We start from the raw sequence: 13841 nt of genomic DNA on the forward strand, positions 1-13841 counted from the left end.
TAGTTGCTAATAAATCTCCTTAGGGGCCTGGGGGAAGACGGCGGAAGAGTAAGACGCGGAGATCACCTTCCTCCCCACAGATACACCAGAAATTCATCTACACGTGGAACAACTCCTACAGAACACGTACTGAACGCTGGCAGAAGACCTGACCACCCAAAAGGCAAGAAACTCCCCATGCACTCTGGGTAGGGCAAAAGAAAAAAGAATAAACAGAGACAAAAGGATAGGGATGGGACCTGCACCAGTGGGGGGGAGCTGTGAGGCAGGAAAGGTTTCCACACACTAGGAAGCCCCTTCAAGGGCAGAGACTGCAGGTGGCAGAGGGGGAAAGCTTGGGAGTAGCGGGGGAGAGCACAGCAACAGGGGTGTGGAGGGCAAAGCGGAGACATTCCCGCACAGAGGATGGGTGCCGACCGGCACTCACCAGCCCGGGAGGCTTGTCTGCTCGGCCACCGGCGCGGGCGGGGCTGTGAGCTGAGGCTCGGGTTTCAGGTTTCTGTCGGGAGCACAGGGAGAGGACTGGGGTTGGCGGCCTGAACACAGCCTGAAGGGATTAGTGCACCACGGCTGGCCGGGAGGGAGTCCGGGAAAAAGTCTGGACCTGCCGAAGAGGCAAGAGACTTTTTCTTCCCTCTTTGTTTCCTGGTGCGCGAGGAGAGGGGATTAAGAGTGCTGCTTAAAGGAGCTGCAGAGACGGGCACGAGCCGCGGCTAAAAGCGCGGACCCCAGAGGCGGGCGTGGGATGCTGGGGCTGCTGCTGCCGCCGCCAAGAGGCCTGTGTGCAAGCGCAGGTCACTGTCCATGCCCCCTTTCCGGGGAGCCTGTGCAGCCCGCCACTGCCGGGGTCCCGGGATCCAGGGACGGCTTCCCCGGGAGAGTGCATGGCACACCTCGGGCTGGTGCAACATCACGCCGGCCTCTGCCGCCGCAGGCTCGCCCCGCACTCCATACCCCTCCCTCCCCCAGGCCTGAGTGAGTCAGAGTCCCCGAAGCAGCTGTTCCTTTAACCCCATGCTGTCTGAGCGAAGAACAGACGCCCTCCGGCGACCTACGTGCAGAGGCGGGGCCAAATCCAAAGCTGAGCCCCGGGAGCTGTGCGAACAAAGAAGAGAAAGGAAAATCCCTCCCAGCAGCCTCAGAAGCAGCGGATTAAAGCTCCACAATCAACTTGTACCCTGCACCTGTGGAATACATGAATAGACAAGGAATCATCCCAACTTGAGGAGGTGGACTTTGAGAGCAAGATTTATGATTTTCTCCTCTTTTCCTCTTTTTGAACAACACAATAAGTGAAATTAAAAATATTCTAGATTGGATCAATAGCAGAATAACTGAGGCAGAAGAACGGATAAGTGACCTGGAAGATAAAATAGTGGAAATAACTACTGCAGAGCAGAATAAAGAAAAAAGAATGAAAAGATCTGAGGACAGTCTCAGAGACCCCTGGGACAACATTAAATGCACCAACATTCGAATTATAGGGGTTCCAGAAGAAGAAGAGAAAAAGGAAGGGACTGAGAAAATATTTGAAGAGATTATAGTTGAAAACTTCCCTAATATGGGAAAGGAAATAGTTAATCAAGTCCAGGAAGCACAGAGCGTCCCATACAGGAAAAATCCAAGGAGAAACACGTCAAGACATATATTAATCAAACTGTCAAAAATTAAATACAAAGAAAACCTATTAAAAGCAGCAAGGGAAAAACAACAAATAACACACAAGGGAATCCCCATAACGTTAACAGCTGATCTTTCAGCAGAAACTCTGCAAGCAAGAGGGGACTGGCAGGACATATTTAAAATGATGAAGGAGAAAAACCAACAATGAAGATTACTCTACCCAGCAAGGAGCTCATTCAGATTTGATGGAGAAATTAAAAGGTTTACAGACAAGCAAAAGCTGAAAGGGTTCAGCACCACCAAACCAACTTTAAAACAAATGCTAAAGGAATTTCTCTAGGCAAGAAACACAAGAGAAGGAAAAGAACTACAATAACGAACCCAAAACAATTAAGAAAATGGGAATAGGAACACACGTATCGATAATTACCTTAAACGTAAATGGACTAAATGCTCCCACCAAAAGACACAGATTGGCTGAATGGATACAAAAACAAGACCCATATATATGATGTCTACAAGAGACCCACTTCAGACCTAGAGACACATACAGACTGAAAGTAAGGGGATGGAAAAAGATATTCCATGCAAATCGAAATCAAAAGAAAGCTGGAGTAGCAGTTCTCATATCAGTCAAAATAGACTTTAAAATAAAGACTATTAGAAGACACAAAGAAGGACACTACCTAATGATCAAGGGATTGATCCAAGAAGAAGATATAACAATTGTAAATATTTAGGCACCCAACATAGGAGCACCTCAATACATAAGGCAAATACTAACAGCCATAAAAGGGGAAATCGACAGTAACACACTCATAGTAGGGGACTTTAACACCCCACTTTCACCAATGGACAGATCATCCAAAATGAAAATAAATAAGGAAACACAAGCTTTAAATGATGCATTAAACAAGATGGACTTAACTGATATTTATAGGACATTCCATCCAAAAACAACAGAAGACACATTTTTCTCAAGTGCTCATGGAACATTCTCCAGGATAGATCATATCTTGGGTCACAAATGAAGCCTTGGTAAATTTAAGAAAATTGAAATTGTATCAAGTATCTTTTCTGACCACAACGCTATGAGACTAGATATCAATTACAGGAAAAGATCTGTAAAAAATACAAACACATGGAGGCTAAACAATACACTACTTAATAACAAAGTGATCACTGAAGAAATCAAAGAGGAAATCAAAAAATACCTAGAAACAAATGACAATGGAGACACCACAACCCAAAACCTAGGAGAGGCAGCAAAAGCAGTTCTAAGAGGGAAGTTTATAGCAATACAATCCTACCTTAAGAAACAGGAAACATGTCGAATAAACAACCTAAACTTGCACCTAAAGCAATTAGAGAAAGAAGAAGAACAACAACAAAAAACCCCCAAAGTTAGCAGAAGGAAAGAAATCATAAAAATCAGATCAGAAATAAATGAAAAAGAAATGAAGGAAACGATAGCAAAGATCAATAAAACTAAAAGCTGGTTCATTGAGAAGATAAACAAAATTGATATACCATTAGCCAGACTCATCAAGAAAAAAAGGGAGAAGACTCAAATCAATAGAATTAGAAATGAAAAAGAAAAAGTAACCACTGACACTGCAGAAATACAAAAGATAAGGAGAGATTACTGCAAGCAACTCTATGCCAATAAAAAGGACAACCTGTAAGAAATGGACACATTCTTAGAAATGCACAACCTGCCAAGACTGAATCAGGAAGAAATAGAAAATATGAACAGACCAATCACAAGCACTAGAATTGAAACTGTGATTAAAAATCTTCCAACAAACAAAAACCCAGGACCAGATGGCTTCACAGGTGAATTCTATCAAACATTTAGAGAAGAGCTAACACCTATCCTTCTCAAACTCTTCCAAAATATAGCAGAAGGAGGAACACTCCCAAACTCATTCTACAAGGCCACCATCACCCTGATACCAAAACCAGACAAGGATGTCACAAAGTAAGAAAACTACAGGCCACTAACACTGATGAACATAGATGCAAAAATCCTCAACAAAATACTAGCAAACAGAATCCAACAGCACATTAAAAGGATCATACACCATGATCAAGTGGGATTTACTCCAGGAATGCAAGCATTCTTCAATATACGCAAATCAATCAACGTGATACACCATATTAACAAATTGAAGGAGAAAAACCATATGATCATCTCAATAGATGCAGAGAAAGCTTTCGACAAAATTCAACACCCATTTATGATAAAAACCCTGCAGAAAGTAGGCATAGAGGGAACTTTCCTCAACATAATAAAGGCCATATATGACAAACCCACAGCCAGCATCGTCCTCAATGGTGAAAAACTGAAACCATTTCCACTAAGATCAGGAACAAGACAAGGTTGCCCACTCTCACCACTCTTATTCAACGTAGTTTTGGAAGTTTTAGCCACAGCAATCAGAGAAGAAAAGGAAATAAAAGGAATCCAAATCGGAAAAGAAGAAGTAAAGCTGTCACTGTTTGCAGATGACATGATACTATACATAGAGAATCCTGAAGATGCTACCAGAAAACTACTAGAGCTAATCAATGAATTTGGTAAAGTAGCAGGTTACAAAATTAATGCACAGAAATCTCTGGCATTCCTATACACTAATGATGAAAAATCTGAAAGTGAAATCAAGAAAACACTCCCATTTACCACTGCAACAAAAAGAATAAAATTTCTAGGAATAAACCTACCTAAGGAGACAAAAGACCTGTATGCAGAAAATTATAAGACACTGATGAAAGAAATTAAAGATGATACAAATAGATGGAGAGATGTACCATGTTCTTGGATTGGAAGAATCAACATTGTGAAAATGACTCTACTACCCAAAGCAATCTACAGATTCAATGCAATCCCTATCAAACTACCACTGGCATTTTTCACAGAACTAGCGCAACAAATATCACAATTTGTATGGAAACACAAAAGACCCCGAATAGCCAAAGCAATCTTGAGAACGTAAAACGGAGCTGGAGGAATCAGGCTCCCTGACTTTAGACTATACTACAAAGCTACAGTAATCAAGACAGTATGGTACTGGCACAAAAACAGAAATATAGATCAATGGAACAGGATAGAAAGCCCAGAGATAAACCTATGCACATATGGTCACCTTATCTTTGATAAAGGAGGCAGGAATGTACAGTGGAGAAAGGACAGCCTCTTCAATAAGTGGTGCTGGGAAAACTGGACAGGGACATGTAAAAGTATGAGATTCGATCACTCCCTAACACCATACACAATAATAAGCTCAAAATGGATTAAAGATCTAAATGTAAGGCCAGAAACTATCAAACTCTTAGAGGAAAACATAGGCAGAACACTCCATGACATAAATCACAGCAAGATCCTTTTTGACCCACCTCCTAGAGAAATGGAAATCAAAACAAAAATAAACAAATGGGACCTAATGAAACTTCAAAGCTTTTGCACAGCAAAGGAAACCATAAACAAGACCAAAAGACAACCCACAGAATGGGAGAAAATATTTGCAAATGGAGCAACGGACAAAGGATTAATCTCCAAAATGTATAAGCAGCTCATGCAGCTCAATAACAAAAAAACAAACAACCCAATCCAAAAATGGGCAGAAGACCTAAATAGACATTTCTCCAAAGAAGATATATAGACTGCCAACAAACACATGAAAGAATGCTCAACATCATTAATCATTAGAGAAATGCAACTCAAAACTACAATGAGATATCATCTCACACAAGTCAGAATGGCCATCATCAAGAAATCTAGAAACAATAAATGCTGGAGAGGGTGTGGAGAAAAGGGAACACTCTTGCACTGCTGGTGGGAATGTGAATTGGTACAGCCACTATGGAGAACAGTAGGGAGGTTCCTTAAAAAACTACAAATAGAACTACCATATGACCCAGCAATCCCACTACTGGGTATATACCCTGAGAAAACCATAATTCAAAAAGAGTGATGTACCAAAATGTTCATTGCAGCTCTATTTACAATAGCCCGGAGATGGAAACAACCTAAGTGTCCATCATCAGATGAATGGATAAAGAAGATGTGGCACATATATACAAAGGAATATTACTCATCCATAAAAAGAAATGAAATTGAGTTATTTGTAGTGAGGTGGATGGACCTAGAGTCTGTCATACAGAGTGAAGTAAGTCAGAAAGAGAAAGACAAATACCGTATGCTAACACATACATATGGAATTTAAGAAAAAAAATGTGATGAAGAACCTAGGGGTAAGACAGGAGTAAAGACACAGACCTACTCGAGAATGGAGTTGAGGATATGGGGAAGGCGAGGGAAAGCTGTGACAAAGCGAGAAAGTGGCATGGACATACATACACTACCAAATGGTAAAATAGGTAGCTAGTGGGAAGCAGCCACGTGGCACAGAGAGATCAGCTCGGTGCTCTGTGACCACCTAGAGGGGTGGGATAGGGAGGGTGGGAGGGAGGGAGACGCAAGAGGGAAGAGATATGGGAACATATGTATATGTATGACTGATTCGCTTTGTTATAAATCAGAAACTAACACACCATTGTAAAGCAATTATATTCCAATAAAGATGTAAAAATAAAAAATATAAATGGTTTAAAACAGCACGTAAATATCTATGTATTGCTAGAAAAGAGATAATTTAATGATGAGATTTCTTTATTAGTCATAGTTTATACTGTTAGAAGAATGAGACTGTCAACTGAATTCTGCTCCCCCAAAATTCATATATTCAAGCTCTAAGAAAGTGATGGTATTTGGAGATGGGGCCTTTGGCAGGTAATTAGATTAAATGATGTCATGAGGATTAGGCTCTATTAGTGCCCCTATAAGAAGAAACCAGAGAATTTTTTCTGTCTCTCTCCAACATGTGAGGACACAGTGAAAAGACAGTTGTCTGCAAGCCAGCAAGAGAGCCCTCACCAGGCACTGAATTGGCCAGCACCGTGATCTTAGACTTCCAAGCCTCTAGAACTGTGAGTTGTTAAAGTCACTAAGCCTATAGTATTATGTTATGGCAGCTTGAGCTATAAGAGTACTAAATGGAAGAGACATGGAGGAACCCTAAACGCATATTGCTAAATGAAAGATGCCAAACTGAAATGGATACATGCTGTATGATTTCAGCTATAGGACATCCTGGAAAACGGAGGGCACTTAAGCTATTCTGTATGACACTGTAATGGTCAATGCTTGTCATACATTCATCAAAACCCATAGGATATACAACAGAGTAAACTGTAATGTAAACTATGGATATTAGTTAATAATAATGTATGAACATTGGCTCATCAATTGTAAAAAAATGCCCCACACTAATGCAAGACGTTAATAATAGGGGAAAGTGTGGTTTGGGGAATGGATGTGAGGGGAGGGGGTGTATGGGAACTCAATACTCTGCTCAAAAATTCTCTTTAAACTTAAAACTACTGTAAATATAGTCTACCAATTTATTTAAACAAAATAAATCTAAGTTGCCTCATCATATTGTGAGGTTATTAACCATCTTATAGTTTTTCTATATTCTATTTCTATTTCTAAAGACCTACTTCTTTAATGTTCATTTCTATTTTCTTTTATCCTTGTAAAAAATATATCAAATGTTTTGTATTATTTCACCTCCCAGCCTATTATCTTTTTAGTTATATGTCTTTCACAAACATTCATTAGAAACTACATTAGATATCCTTGACTTATTACACTCTATGCCCATTATTATTTTCACCACCTCCCTCGTAATGCTTGAACCTTGGCTATGACCCATTGTCACCTCTGGACAAACAGTTTCTGCTCTATTTTCTGTCTTCTGTCCTTCTGGGCCACTTCTATCTACCATCATTACCCAAAGAACTGACTTTACAGATTCTATATGCCAGTGTGTAAGACTTGCAGTGTTTTAAGAAGTATCCCAACTTCATGATGGTGATTTGGGGTCATTACTAAAGCACTCGGGATCATACATATTCTTTTAAGGTAGTTTTACAGGACAACGCACATTGGTATTTTTCTCCTATTAACAGAGTAGGAAGTTGTGGGTTGATGTGCAGTTATTTCGATTAAGAAAGCAAGATATGAACACTGCTTCTTTGCTGGGGTACTTGGCACTGCTCTTTCTCGTGCTGGGACATATTTTGCGCCTTTACAGCCTTGCATCTAGGCGTACTGATCAGACTAATGTTTGGCTTTATTGGATACGTTGACCAGTCTGATTGATATTCTGGTACATACAGGGTACTTGGTCATGGTTGCTCACCTCTGAACCTCAGCTTCATCACCTGCAAAGTTCAACTAATAGCATATCCGCTTTGTGGGGTTTTTAGGGATTTGGCAAGCGTCATAGTGCCTGGTACATGCTAGAGACTCAGGTGATGCAGTAATTATTCAAATGTGCATTTTCAGTGGATCCTTCCCACCTGGACAGGGTGACTTAACAGCCTTGGGAGAGTAAGAGCAGGACAAACAGCAAGGGCAGCATGGGCCAAGGGAAGGAGGTGAGAACTGACATGCAGGGAACCCTCTTGCTGGTATCACCAGAGGGCCCATAGTGAGCCAGGATGTGGGGAGAGACTGGCCGCTCAGTAAGACCAGGCCAAGAAAGGCCGTGTGAGGGGGCTTAGCTTTTACCTTGTGGTAGAGGCCATCCAAAGGAGAAAGTGGAAGATGGGTAGGTATAGACTTCTCCCTTAGGAATTGTCCTCAGGGTCTGTTTATCTCCTGGCAGGGTGCGTTCAACGAGTTGGCCGCTCCAGCACATTCTAGAGAGGACTGGCCAGGTCTGACCTTCTGGAGATACAGCCCTGACCTCCTGGCCACCTCACTGAGGAGAGGGCTCATGGGGGAATCAGCTTCACTCTGCATCTGTCCACCAGTCCTGCACCCTGGACTCCAGGACCACTCACTTGCAAGAGGCACATCCAGCTGCCAGAGGAAGTGACATTTCCTGACTCATCTGGCTAAGAATGAGCAGAGTATCGCTGACCACTCCAGGGGAGTAGATGCCACAGAAGATCAGGATGCGGACAAGCCATAGAAGATCAGAAGGAACAAAGGTCAGTCCACGTGGGAGTTCACATGGGTGCCTCACAGTCCCCAACAGGCCCTCGAGTTTCCCTTCCAGCCCAACACACACTCCACCTGCCCACAGTCACCTGTGCCACCATCACAGAGCCCCACAGAGCTCCAAACATCCTCAAACACACAAACTCCCTACTTATGAGCAAATGCCTGACTGTGTGCCCAGAACCCTCCTGCTCCAATATACATGCACTACAAACCCCAATAAAACCACAGCCACAGTCTTGAATACAAAATCACACCCCCAACGGCCCCTGATAATCAAACACCTAAATCCTCATACCCCACAAAAATCCACCCAACCCCATATAACCCCTCAATGCAAACACACAAACCCTTCAACAATAGCCAAATATATTCAAACCAAACTCACAGACTTCTTAATATAAGACACAACCCCCCAAATCCAAGTAGAACACATACAGTCCGCACACAGCTGTCAACATCCATGTATGTACAATGCCTCAGAAGCTGAGACAAACACAAAATACCATCAGAGAGACACAATGTTTCCAACCTTCTCCTAAATACTCCCCCCAGAACACATCATGACCTCACACCCCCAATACAAACATACACCCATCTCCCTCTTGAGATACTATAAACAGCCTCTGACACATCCCCTGATTATACACACACAGCTAGCAGCCCCAATTTACACTGACAACCCCAATCTCTGCAAATTCCTCCACATCAAAAATACACTCCCTGAACTCTTACCCTACAGGATGAGCATGTGTATAACCCCTGCACTCGGAATACACACGGATCCAACACACAGAGCATTAAAATGCACACCCCTACCTCTTCTCAAATGCCTGCACACATAGCCTCAAAACCCAGAAGCAGCCCACCACCCAGCCACACCATGCTACACCAACCGTACACTCACAAAGGCACTCATGCCCCTCATCTCTCCCCAGATCACACATACACAGTCTCTACACAGCTTTACTATTACCCCAAACCATCCTATGCCCTAAACATACATCCAAGAGTTCCCCACACAGCCCTAACCGATGATAGAGGCAGCTGTACCAGGGGCATCACGGTACCCTGAACGGGCAAATGCCGCTGAGGTAAGTGCCTCCTATGTTGCTGCATTTCTTGCTGCTGTTGCAAGTCATCCCTTGACCCCACCCAGGCTGACTGGGACACCCTAAACAGGAAGTGGCAGCGTATGAGTCAGGAAGAGGAAACTCCATTCCAGGTGTTCCCTGTCACCATCCATTGCACCAAAACATCAGATGACCAGCATGAACAAGAAACAGAGACATGTAACTATACCATGGTTGAAAGGCAATTTTTTCTAGAAAACATTTGTCCAAGGGAAGGGGGAGAAGGGTGCTCCCCCTAATTGTAGAGCCACGCTGTTACGATTCAAAGAAACGTCAGATACAGTCCAACAGGCGTGGGACTGCATCCATGTTGTAGCTGGATACGAAAAAGATAAGTTTTCGGAAGCCCCAAATCTCGCTTGCCAGTAAAGGCACATGGGCCCCGCTGCCCCATTGGCCAGGAACCCAGCAGAGGACCCTTAAGGGATATAGGGACTTCTGGGACCCTTACTGAGCTCCACCAAGGGGTGGTGCCATCACACAGCTCCATCCTTCATGAGATGACTAACAGACCTCCCTGTATTGGCAGCTCTGGAGATCGGGGGTCCCTAATGATGTCAACTTGAGACCGCCCGAGCACAAGTTAGAAATTTTTGCTCAGGCGCTGCAGACTCTTCAGGAGACTGGAGTGATGGGTAGCCGTCACCTCTCCGAATCCTGTACCCTGACCTCTGCCAACGCCTCTGCCTTAGGGACCTGGCAGATCCCTGGAGCGTGGCCCTCCTCTGGGACACTTGCCCATATACTTCTCTAATTTTCCTTGGGACACACATAAACAAATTTTCTTATGGCTCTCATTGACAACGGGAGCTCAAATTACAGTGCCTCCTGGGAACCCCTCCAATTATAAGCAAGGGCCACACTTTAGATTACAAGGCATAGTAGTCAGGGGAGTAGAAAGCATTCAACTTCCATTGAATGTCACTATTGAAACAATCTTTATTAAAAATCTTTTAGTGGTGGTAGCCCCTTTGGCCCTACCCTTTCCCGTTACAGCTATGGATGCCTTGATGTACTGCAACGCCATTTGGAACAAACCCAAATTCCTGGCCTTCCTGGTGGAAGCTGAAACTGGGAGCCCATAAGACTGACACCTAAGACAGTAAATATCCCCCAATAACATGTATGACAGGGGGCTGTGGGATTGCAGCCCATAATTCAGAATTTATGAAAAGAAGAAGTCATTAAACACACCATTTCTCCTTTTCAATTTCCCCATTTGGCTGCTATTAAAGCCTGCTATTAATGAGTGGTGACTTATAATCAACTACTGAAATATAAGTGCTGCTCCCCACTATTAAGGCTCCCATTTCCAACATTGTCCAGTTCATTAAGGATATCCAAAGGGCTCCAGGGAATTACTTTGCTGTGACAATCTAGCTGTTATGTTCTATTCAGTACCAGTTATTAAGGAGTCCCAGCTGCAGTCTACTTTTACTTCAGAAGGCACCCAGTATGTTTTAACCTGTCTGCCTACTGGCTATCTTAACAGCCCAGCTATTGCCCACAGTCTTTGCTGGCAAGACCTGGGGTCCCCTTGCACCGTCTGGCACTATACTGAGGTTCTAATCCAGAGCCCCTCAGGAGACTGGTGCACAAGGCCCTAACATGGTTGGTGACCCATCTATAACATACAGGTGGGCTATTTATTGCCCCACATAAAATTCAAGGGCTGTCCACAACTATTAAATTTCTGGGCATTAACTGATCCTCTAAAAGCCAGGAAATTCCTTTTGCAGCTAAACCTCAGCTGTTAACTATTCAGCCCCCCAACACACTATAGCAAGCCCAACACATCTTACTTAGGTCTCTCCACACTTTGGAGGCAATGAATACCACACTTGTCCATCATTCTTAGACCCATTTATGCAGCCACGTACAAACCCTCCATAGTTTACTGGCCAAGAGCTAAACAATAAGCTTTATAGCAGGCACAAAGCTCAATTAGTCAAGCCCTCCCACTGGTTCCCCCTGGCTGCTCCTTCTGGGCTGAGAATGGACTATGTGTCCCGGACCCTTTGGACTAACACAGTTCCTCCTAGCTGCCTGTGGGCTTCTGCACCAGATGGCTGCTCTCTACACCACTACACCCCCTCAGAACCGATTTGGGAACTGGTTCCTTGGTTTTGGTCTTGGTTTTGTGTGCACTGATGCCAGAATTTGTTTGCATCTTTTGCGTTTGGGTGTACAAAATGGGAAATACTCCATCAACCCTGAAGGAGAGCCCTTTGGGGCCTATAGTAGATAAATGGGTGTAACATAGCCCTGAGCCTATGACTAAGAAAGACATGTATACTATTGTAATAGGGTGTGGACCCAAAATATAGGATCACAAGGGCGGTAGCCCCTAAATGGCTCACTCAATTTTTATAGGATCTCGCAGTTAGAAGTGTTTTGCAAAACAGCAAGCTGCACCGGCAGTTGTTCCACCTGCCCACCCTCCCCCCATGCCGCCATCATATTCACCACCTCCTGTTTCCCCTACCCACGGGGATCAAATAGAAGTTTCTGTGTTAACCCCCAGAGGACAGGAGCCTGATTTAGTATCACCATCTAAGACGCCACAAGCCACCCAATTTGGACTGGGAGCCACATCCACAGCAGGGCAAGTTCCCTTGTGCGGACATCCTATAAGAGGCCAGGGGACTCCCTTGGCCTTGAGGCGTCCGATTCTAATTTCCCCACAGGAGCCCCAGGGAACTTTGACAGTGGGGAACGAGTTGATTGACTCTCCAATAGATACCACTCCCCAAACCCTCCCTGTTTATCTTAAGAGGCTTGTAAATATTAAACAAAGGGGAAACAAAGTCATCCTAGGAAAAACTTGCCTGTATCTTTGAGATGCAAATGTCCTTTCTGGTCTTCTCAGGAACTCTCATCTCTGCCATCTTTCTAAAATGCACCTTTTTGAAAGAGGGTAAAGTAATTTAGAAACTGACTTATCAAGGATAAATCAAAAACCTAAGTGTCTTTTCTGTAAAAATTCAGCCATCTAGACAAGTGAGTTGGATTTGTTCCATCTGCCAGAAACCTAATTTGAATCCAACCTCTTTTTCTAAACTGATGGGCTTCACATGGCTGTACCTGACTCAGTGCTGAAATTCTGAAATGACAACCATGACGTCTCTGTATGTTTGTGTCCTTGTATGTGTCTTTGTCTTTGGATAACATTGCTGAGGTTGATTTGTGGATGAGCTCTATTTAACTGGCTTAAAGAAAAGTAAGCACTTACACACCAAACTATTCTAAATACAAGAGAAACTGAGCTAAATGAGCTTCAGGTTCATGTGAACTGGGAAATAGTCAGTATTAATTAAGACCTGGTATTAACGTTCGTTTGTTGATCTAATTAATAGAGACATGCTGTTAGAGTCATCAACATTAAGTATAATACTTTTATTGTGCCTACGTTTAATATAAGCTAAATAAAATCTTGTTATATCTGTTGCAAATTTGTCAGCAAGGAAATAACTTGATGTGAAGAAACTTTTAAGGAAAGAAAATGCAAATGAGGTAAGAGCTTTAGGTGAACTTTTTAAAATACTTATCTTTTAGGAAGGTCTATCTAAAATTAATCTCTCCAGATATTTGAACACTTGAAAGTCAGAATTGTGCTAAAGTAAGTGACAGAAGGTTTATGGAAAGTGGACCCTGAAAAAAAGAGTTCTGTACGTGGTCAGGACTAAGTTTAAAATAAGTTTAATTGAGTAAATACGTTTTAAAAGTAAGCTGGTGCACAACTTGAATTTCGCTTTTCTCTCTGTTAAGAAGACAAGGTTTCTTAAGATTTCGGACTGCCTTTGATACCAGATTTTAAGTTTTTCTACCTTTTAAGAGATCTGTTCTGTACTTGCCTTTGAAATCTTTTATTGTTACTTTGGCTAAGTGAATAACTATTGTTTCACAGTGACATGGGATCCTATCTGTTTTAAACCCTTTTCTTATTTTTTTGACAAAACTTCCCAAATCAAATTATAATGAAGTTCCTTTGACCTCTAGCTAACTTTGGGGTG

This window comes from Mesoplodon bidens, assembly GCF_964165515.1.
Source record: "Mesoplodon bidens genome assembly, contig: HAP1_SCAFFOLD_96, whole genome shotgun sequence".
NCBI classification, from domain to species: domain Eukaryota; kingdom Metazoa; phylum Chordata; class Mammalia; order Artiodactyla; family Ziphiidae; genus Mesoplodon; species Mesoplodon bidens.